A 9392-nucleotide genomic window follows, 5' to 3' on the forward strand; every position below is an offset into this window, starting at 1 on the left:
ATCACCTGTTGGTTCGGGTTTCATGTACAACTATATAAGTTCTTTCAGTTGGCGTCAAAGTGCAACCCCCCCAGTCGAAGGGGGCTATTTTTGTTGTCTTCTTTGAGACAGAGAACGTTTACTTTGCTATGTGCATGATTTGATTATTTTTTTAAGTGGTGGAACAAAAAAATATTTAAAATTCCCTCTTTTTGACTTTCAACTTTGAAACTAAAAGTTTGGATTTCTGTTGCTAAAAAGAATGTAAATGTTTATGTATTTGATAAGATAATGCCAATAATTTGCATCGCCCCCCCCCCCCCCCCCCCCCTCTGTCAGCAGCGCCTGCGTGCATTCCTGTGGCAGCGTCCAGAGGAACATCTCAGTCAAAAATAAATAAAGAAATCAGCCGTGCCGCCCTAATGAGATCAAGATGGATTATGAGCTGCACTCTGCAGCGAGCTGCCAGCGGCCCGGCGTGCGCCGAGCCGCTGTTCCCTGAGATGTGAAAGGGCAACTTTTAATCTCGTTTCCCCCCTCGTGGAAAGGCATAATAAGTAATTGTGTTACCCATCAGCCCCGACTATGTGGCCGGGTTATGTGCATTACCGACAGTGAGAAATGATCCGTCTGAAATTGAACCCGCCACTTACTCCAAAGAGATATGTGGGAGTTTGTGCGTGAGGCGGAAAGGGAGGGGAAAAGGGGGGAGGAGGGGACTCCAGTGAGAAAGCGAGAGGGAGGTCAAAGGGCGCCCGTCTGCAATTTCAAGACAAATCTCCTAAAGTCCTGCTATTCCAGTTCGTCTTCACAGAGTGAGTCCACAGAGAATATTAGAACCTCCACACGGGGAAACCGTTCACATCCGATCTGCAAGCGGCGGGATGAGACACACGCGACAGCTTCAGATCAGAGGGTTCACTTCCAGCCGAGCTTTAGAAAATGAAAAGAGCTGGACGGTTTCTGGAGATCCCGGGGGTTAAAATAAGACGGCTCGGCGCTATCGCTTGCTACTAAGAGAACTCACTGCTTTTGGAAATGTTGCCGTTGACTCTCTGTTTGCATTCACCTCCGTTGAAACGGGAGGGGGGAATCTCAGTGACATTCGTATGTGATTTGGGTGAACTGACCCTTCCGTTTACTGCTTCTTTTACTGGCCAACTTTTAACCAGGCAATGACCACGATGATGAACACATTCAGGGAACGGTGGCGGAACCCTAACCCTACTGCTGGACCTGCTCTCCATGGTGCCCCGTCTTGCCAAAATGTCGGTTCTCATGTGATGTGATGCTGAGTGACGGAAATGATGAAAAGTCTGCACGCTGCTGGGGTTAAAATCAAGCGCACCTCCAGTGGGTGGACGCCATCAGACGAGTCAGCTCCCTTCTCCCCCCCCCCCCCCACACCACAGTCCAGTCGATCCTTCCCCTTCAAGGCCGCGAACACAACTCCCGATGACGCACAATTAACCTCTTTAGCTGCGTCTCATGAATATTCATGAGCTCAGGCAACGTCGTCATTTGGTTTTCGAAATGATTGCGATTGAATTAGCATAATTAAACATTATCTATGGTAATGCCGGAGGACGAGCGGCACCGGCAAGACTCCCCAGCCGTGTTTCCACGCGTGTCAGAGAAGCGTGATGGATAAATACGATCATGTCGGTATTGTTGTTAATGTGCGACGAGGGTTTCTCTAGATTTTGTGTATTTCTGTTTTTGTTTTCCAATCGTACCTGCGTGTGTGTGGGTGCGTGTGTGTTGGCCTTTTGTTAAATATTGGATCAATAACAAACACTGATGAAATCGTAGAATAACAATCCAGCTGTGTCTTTTTATGGGGAACTGGAGGAAGAAAATCTAGATCTAAAAAACACATTAAAAACAAAGATTCTTCTACTCTCAGGTCGTTCCATCATGCGTTCTGTGAGATGAAATGAAATAAGTTCTTCTCATCTTTAGTCTTGGTTTCATTCACGCTCTCAACGGCCACATGAGACGAATACTTACAAGTGTGTGATCACGTTCGGAAAAGAACCTTTTTGCACAAATCTTTGATTTCACCTGCAGTTGCGAGGCGGCTGAACCCCGGAGAACCCGACCGGTGCCAGCCCACCTGCTCCCGGGCCCGTCTGTCTGACGGACCCCCCCCCCCCCGCGTGAGACTAGCCAATAGACAGGCGGCGTTTACACAGTGACGGCAGCTTACAGACGGAGCGGCTCGCAGGTTTCATCTGTGTTTCATACTCGCCGCCCACGGAGGAGGTTTCATCCTCTGATCCACCGTTGACTCGGATTTCTCTCTTCACTCCGACAGCAAGTACAAACACACTGACGTTCAACATGGGAGCAGAAAATGTCCAAGATGAAATTGCTGAGTGCTTTGCTTTTCAGCCATTGGAGAAATATTCCAGATGTAACTTTTAAGTTCACTTCTTATACTTCAATTTATTTATCAATTAAGGCTATAAGTCAATAAAATGTCATAAAAGAAAGAGGCCCGAGGTGCCGAGCAGGACAGGAAGCTCCTCTCTTCGTCTCGGACCGACTGGGGAGCAGGATTCAAGCTGTGGGGGGAGATTTTTCCTCTAACCTCCGATGTAGTTTAGTTTTGATCCAAACGAAAGAACCTTTTCAAAATAAATCAAAATGAAAAAAACTCAATCAATGATCTCAGTCTGCCGGCAGATATTTTCATTTGTTTGACGCTCGGATTTCTTTTTTTTTCCCGTTAGAACATGACGTACAGAACATATCGATCTGGTGTTATTGCTTCTCATTACGGGCCTCGTTTTACCCCGAGACACGAGAAATAGAAAAGACAGAATCCCGCTGTCATTCCGAGCCGTGTAACCGTCACAGTAAAGCGACTCTGGCAGCGGAGACACGTTGAAAACGGCAGGTCGGGTCTTTAATGGCCGGCAGTGCAACGAGGGAGCCGGTCCCAGGAGTTCACGCAGGGCCCAATAAAGGAAATCATACTAATAATTGCCGGGAAGGGGGGTGGGGGGTTATGCATTGCAGGTTATGTAATTGTACTCTGTATCAATCAATGAAAACCTGACCTGGGAAATGAGCCCAGCATTAATCCTGGGAGTTTCTTTCTTGGCACCTACTGCGAGCGCTAAAATGAAACCCAGCATGCAGAGACGGGGGGGGGGGGGGGGGAATGCAGAGTGTGTCAGTACGCTGACTGACAGGACTGCAGTGCGTTGCAATGCATGTTGGGGAACGGGGGGGGGGGGGGGGTGGGATGGTCATATGTCTCCAAAATGTGCCGCTCGCCACAGGGTATCAAAATAAAAGCACAAGCGAGCTGCAGACTTGGCAGCTCGCGTCTGCACTAATTTCATTACACCAATTGCACTGCCCCCCCCTCCCCCTCCACCCCCCTCCACCCCCAACCCCCCAGGGACAATAAGGGTTATTATACTACACATTAGCAGCTGGATACACGTAACACACAGCCGAGGACTTGTGAGCTGCTGAGTGGAAAAACAGCACATCAGTGCTGCTCCAGAGAGGAAAATAACCTGGTCAAGTGTTCAGCAACTAAAATACGTACAATATCATATAATATTATATATACTGTTATACTATTATTATAGCATGTAAAAAACACAGTTGAAATAAAAATGAACCCACAGCAGTCAGTTACTCACTCCAATTAATAACATCTGCTCAGCAGTTCATCAAAGTTTATATTCATTTATTGTGTTTCTTTGAAAATGTTGTTTTTTAATATTTTTATTGTCCTGTATCCATTTTATTGTCTTTGTTTTATTATCTACCCTTCGTGTTCATTAGTCTCCCACAGTTTCACTGCTCATATTTCCACCTTGCTTTTATTACTCACTCAACTATAAAGCACTTAGTGCAGAACTTTTCTTTTGCCCCACAGAAAGTGATGCTTTCATGCTTGGGGCTTGTTTTATGACGTTGTTAGCACTATAATGCTATTAATGCTGCTACCATGCAGCTATTCCGCTTCCAACATTTTGTTTCCTTTTGACAGAAAGCCGTTGGAGTTTAACTTTCCTCGTTGTGGCTTTTGTATTCGTAATATTGATCATCAAGTATCTGATCTTTGTCTCATTAGGAACGACTGCTTTGCTTGTATGTCTTCCTCGCAGCATCGCTTCTGCGCCCAGTAAAATAGGTCAAAGGTCAGCTGCTCGACTGCTGAGACAGAACGTCTGAATTTAAGAACAGAAAAGGATGAAGAGAAATTCAAATGACTTCCCTCCAAAGAGACAGTCACATTTCCAGAGAATATTTCCAGCTAATTTCACTGTTCTCAGTCACACCTTCACTGAAATGACCGCAGCGTGAGCGACGTCTCAAACAGTCACAGCGCTGAGCAAAGTCAGACAAAGGCCCACGCGGACGGACAGGTGGGGGGGACGGGGGGCCTCGAGGCCTTAAATTCAGTCCAAACTTCAAAACATCCTGTCGAAGGAACCGGGCCGCGACGTCGAGCGCTCGCCCCCGCGTGTTTTCCTAAATATCCCCGAGCTTCAGTTGGACCTGCGACCTTTGGGTCACTGCGTACTCGCCAGGCCGACTGGTGTCCAACTGTCACTCAGGAGAGCGGCGGAGAAAAGGTCAAGAGCGGAGCGGCCCGCTCACGATGGTTGTCACGGGTTTGCGGGGAGAAAACGTTCGCTTTCTTTTAAAGGTCAGATATGTACGTCTCCCCTCTCGCCCCCCCCCTTCCTGCTGATCTCTGTGACACGAGACGCGGAGATGAAAGTTTCGGCGTCCCGGAGCGAGTTTGACCCCGGGGGCCGGGCCGATGGCCGATATGAGCCGCGCCGCCGCCATTAAGCAAACGATAATCTCTCCATCAGATGAAGTAGGGAAAAAAGAAAATCTAATAAGCATATTAATGATGTGAGAAGAGTGATTTTTAATCACAGATAAGCATTTTATCAGCCTTCAGCGGCGTGAATCTTCAGCCCGTTATTACAAGTTATTACAAACCGGATTGAGCTCGTGTGAGACGGAGCGCGGAGTCCGTTTATTCCGACAACAATTAACTCAGAACCCATTTGTTTCCCGCGCTAAAAAGGGGGACCGGAGCGGAATACAAATCCAATCTGCTCTGAGTTACGGAACCATTAGTATAATTTTAATAAAATCCCCCCTCCATACAAAGAAGGCCCTGAGAGTCAGCTCTGTAATTAAGACACATTAACATGTAACGCCGACACAGCGGCTCTTAAACTGTTCTTGGTGTTCGTTATGGAAGCGGCCATCTTTCACATTTCACATCGCCCCCATGAACCAATAAAAAAAGGACTCGTATCTCTCGTACTCGAAGGGGTTCAAAATCGCTGCGTTGAACGCAGCGTGGCGCTTGCGTGGCCTGGCAGGGGGGACACGAGCCTCTTCCTCGCTCTAAGGGGCCTTCAGACCCGACGGAGGGGGTCCGGAGCAGTGAGAATATGGTCAAATAAAATGCCTGTGACAGACACTTTCCCTGGAAGAGTCAGATTCAGACTCAGGATTTAAAGCCTGTCTGAGAAACCTGAGACGTGGTGTCCACACTGTGAGGACAGTGGACATTCCGTCGCTTTAGCTTCAGGGGATTCTTTCTCTGTGCTGTGGCGCCTCCTGCTGGCTGCTTTCAATTCTGCGGCGTAAGTTATTATTATTATTGCGATCCCTGGAATATAACAGCATCAAAATCTGCTCCTACAAATAGACTTATTTGAATCATTTCCAAGGTTATTGTCACTTGTCACTCGAGATGTTCTTGCTAATTTGCTCCGTCAGACTATTTTAAAGGAAGTGTGTATTTTACTCCGTTGTCTACTTGGTTCCAATGTGTTTATGGTTCATGGTTGAAATTATCTGGTCAATAGAAGGAGGCTCCGTCAGTTTCTATAACTTTGACACCAGTTTGTGGGTCTAAACAATGTTAACGGGTAATATTATTGTCAATGTGCACCCGCTGGCCTCTAGAGGGCACCACTAAACCATCATATAACAATGCTTTGAGCATAACTCAATCAAACCCTTTGTCCACATGCTGCAGGCTAATATGTCAGATATGTCCATCAGTGGAATGCATAGTTAATTATAAATTAATCACTTTAAGTAGGTGAAGAATAAATCAGTCTTTTTTTTCATGTGTCAGGTCAGACTGTTAAATCTCTCAAAGACGGATGAACCGTACGAATAATTGACTCTAAGCGGACTAAACAATGTCAAAGCAAATAAATTAGACTCAAGAGTTTACAATATTTATGGATAATTAGACTTTTTCTTCAACAACCTTTTTCTCGTACAATGCAAATAGTACTTTGCTACAAAACCACCTGACACTAAAAAGTGTCTTTTCTGTGAAGGATGAGTATTTTTCCACACAACACAAAGCCGTTGAACTGTATGTTTTTGTTTCTAAAGCAGGTGATCGGATCATGAAGTCCTCCTGGGAGATTCAGTTCCCTTCACACGGCAACTGAAGGAACAACTTTTCCCACCAGTTAGCGCAGATTGAACCGTCGAAGCTAAAACAAAGAGCAGGGGAAGCCTGGAGGCCTCGTGCTCTGTCTCTCAGCTCGGCTCAATGCTGGGGGAGCGGGGGCGGGTCTCGGGGGGGGGGGTTGTTTGTTAACAGTTGTCTGGCTGACCGGTTAGGACACACTGGCTGTCGGGCCAAGCGCCGTCCATCACACGGCCCCACGGAACACACACATCCTCTTCGGGCCGAGCGTCTCGCCGTAAATCTCACACGCTAAAGACATCCAGAGGTGTGTGTCTGTGTGTGTGTTTGCGTGTGCGCGTGCCGAAGGGCAGCCGGCGAGATGCTTTGGAGGAAGAAGAGCCGCGTCAGCGTTTTCCATCGACCCGTTTGGGGCCAATAAGCTGAGAAGCCTGAAGTCGTGTGACAGGAAAATAACACATTTAACAAAGCTGCAAGAGACAGATGGAGAGGGTTCTTCAGGTGTTTGTGCCAATAAAGCCAAGTCGTGATGGTTCTTTCACGTCAGCCATTGTATTGATCATGCTGCATGTGTCATGTGGGTTTTAAGTACAGGCAACGCTCAGACCAGCTACTGTATATGGTTCTGTTCTCCACATAGTTTCCATTGAAGGAGAATCTTGGCCACATGCAGACTGGGCCTGTATGTAATATAAAACAATCAGTGGAGAAAAGAAACACGCATGGTCCAAGTGTTTTTTGCTTTGGAACATGAGGATTTCTTTGCCAGTTTTTTGGAATGACGTAACACTCACCAACTCGATTGCCGCGGCTGCGGGATGCAGGCTGCATGGGTCCGCTTTAAAGTCCAGACAGATCAAGAAGTGTACGCCTTAAATGAAGCCGCACTCATCTTCATTAGCAGCCATCAAAGTTTTGAAGCCCTGAAAACACAAGCAGACAAAGAAATGGGCTTTTCCTCTCAGTAACCTCGGGAGACCTTTTCCATGACCCTGGTCTTGTGTTCCTTCAGGAACCTCTGTCCACTGAGTACTGATAGAGCACCAAGAATCCGTCTTTAAATGAAAAAGGAAGCACTGGAGGTCGTCCGAAACGGAGGCAAGTGGAAAGAAGCCCCGAGGAGTTGTTGTTGAACTGGTGACTCCCTCCGGGATGCTCAGCGATTTGACCTATCCATTTACTCCTCAGCACTGGTTGTTAATTACAGCATTACTGCGACGGCTAAAGGTCACAGCGGAACAGCCACAGCAGCTCCGGTCGGGACGAGCAGACTGCTTCTCTCAGTCGGCAGGTCAATGGAGCTGTCAGGGACCAAATACCAGCTGATGGATGGGTTCAAGGTGACTGGACGTGCTCGGGAGTTCACGGAGACGGGTTACAGCTGGCGGATGAAACCGGGTGGGAGCTCAAGGGGTAAAATGTTCCTCTGTGGCCACGAAGGGACCTTCTGAAGCCACACTTTGTAAATGTTGGAGATGGGTAGAATGGTCAGTGACGCCTGGTGACCTGCCAAAGGTCTGGGACCATTCCAAAGCTTTATTAGGAACAACAAGGAAAAGTAATAATGGTTTTAACTATAATTTTGAACTTTTGTTGTCCCGTGAATGCCGTCAAGGCACTGGACCAGGATGCAAAGTAAACTGAAATAGACCAAACTGAAACTGAAGTGTGGGGAAACACCAAAAGAAAAGACACTCACTTTGTTAACCCGTCGGTTAAAAAATGGTTGATGTGTCTAAAAAGAATTGAAAAGCAATATCATTGTGCCTTTGATTTTTCAAAGGTCTCCGCCGGCTCTGCTTTGTTTTTGCCGAACCATCGCGCTAAAAACAAACCTATTCCTGGAGTTTCTAAAAGGACCGGCAAAGAAGAAAGATTTTTTTTTTTTCCCGAACTGGAATCCAACCTGGAGGGGAACTGCCTCAATTAGGAAGTTAAGTTGACAGTCACATCCTCTAATTGCTAACCATAAACACAGATTGAAACTGGTGCCAGACACGAGGGAAATTTGTCCTTTCCTTGATTTTTGTTTAGAATCTCACTGCAGACATGCGCCGTGCCCACTTCATATAGTGTTTACTCAGCCAACCAACCCTGACGGAAAAACCCAACCCGCCAAAAAAACCTTCTGCCAGCCTGCAATCCTCAGCATCTCATGTGGCTTTTGGCCGCGCGGCTAGCTCAAGGGCTAGCGGGGCACGCTAGGCTGCAGAAGGCGCAAGAGGGGAGTGCGTTCCCGCGAGCGCTTATAATTATAAAACGCTCCTCTGCAGAGTGTTATTAAAGACTCATTTGGCCCGGCTGGGCCCCTGAAATTGCTCCCATGTGGTGTTTGTTTGCTTTTTGCTACATGGCTACTGCCGGTAGCACGAGGCGCTAAATCGAAATGTTAGCTTGAGGATTAGCGTTCTTTAGCACGGAGGGGAAAAACGGTGGTCGACAGGAGTAGGGAGGCTATGGAAGAAAAGAAAACATTTGTATCCACTCAGTGTGGAAGGTGTAAAATATTCATTACTTTTGGTTTTGAGACCCTTCTTGTTCTCAAACGAATCCCGTCGTGTTTTGTTTGGTTCCAGACTTTTCCCCGTGGCCGCGTAAAAATAATCTCGGTTCAGTAATTGTGCTCAGAGGGCTGCTGAGGTTAGGACGGACCTTGTCCTTGTCCTGAGGAGGAACGCCCGCCCAGTCGTAGGACGTCCAGGGAAAGTTAGTATGTCGTCCCTCTGTCTGTGCCACGCGGCCAAGAGTTCACGTAAAAAATTATGGTGAGGCTTTTCGTTTTGATTTACTGCGCCTTTCCCCAGGGAGCAGTAATTTACTTATGTAAGAGCTATTATAATCTGTCCAACCTTGCAAATGAAAAAAATAACAAAATTGTGTTTGAAATACATTGCGAGCTTAAATGAAGCTGGATAACAAGTTGTATTCTCTCCTTAAAAATAAGGTATTTTCACGGAAACAG

General features: G+C 46.9%; 1 long non-coding RNA gene across 1 annotated transcript in view; it reads right to left on the reverse strand.

The window, feature by feature from the left end:
- The window catches only part of LOC144405545 (uncharacterized), a 49107-nt gene extending 39930 nt beyond the window's left edge, over positions 1-9177 (reverse strand). The window contains exons 1-2 of the long non-coding RNA XR_013467196.1: positions 8946-9177; positions 7225-7353 (exon numbers count right to left, since the gene is read on the reverse strand). This is a non-coding gene — a long non-coding RNA (uncharacterized LOC144405545). The remainder of the gene's footprint in view (positions 1-7224; positions 7354-8945) is intronic.
- Positions 9178-9392: the final 215 nt, after the last annotated feature.

Source organism: Gasterosteus aculeatus, chromosome 3, assembly GCF_964276395.1.
Source record: "Gasterosteus aculeatus chromosome 3, fGasAcu3.hap1.1, whole genome shotgun sequence".
Taxonomy (NCBI): Eukaryota; Metazoa; Chordata; class Actinopteri; order Perciformes; family Gasterosteidae; genus Gasterosteus; species Gasterosteus aculeatus.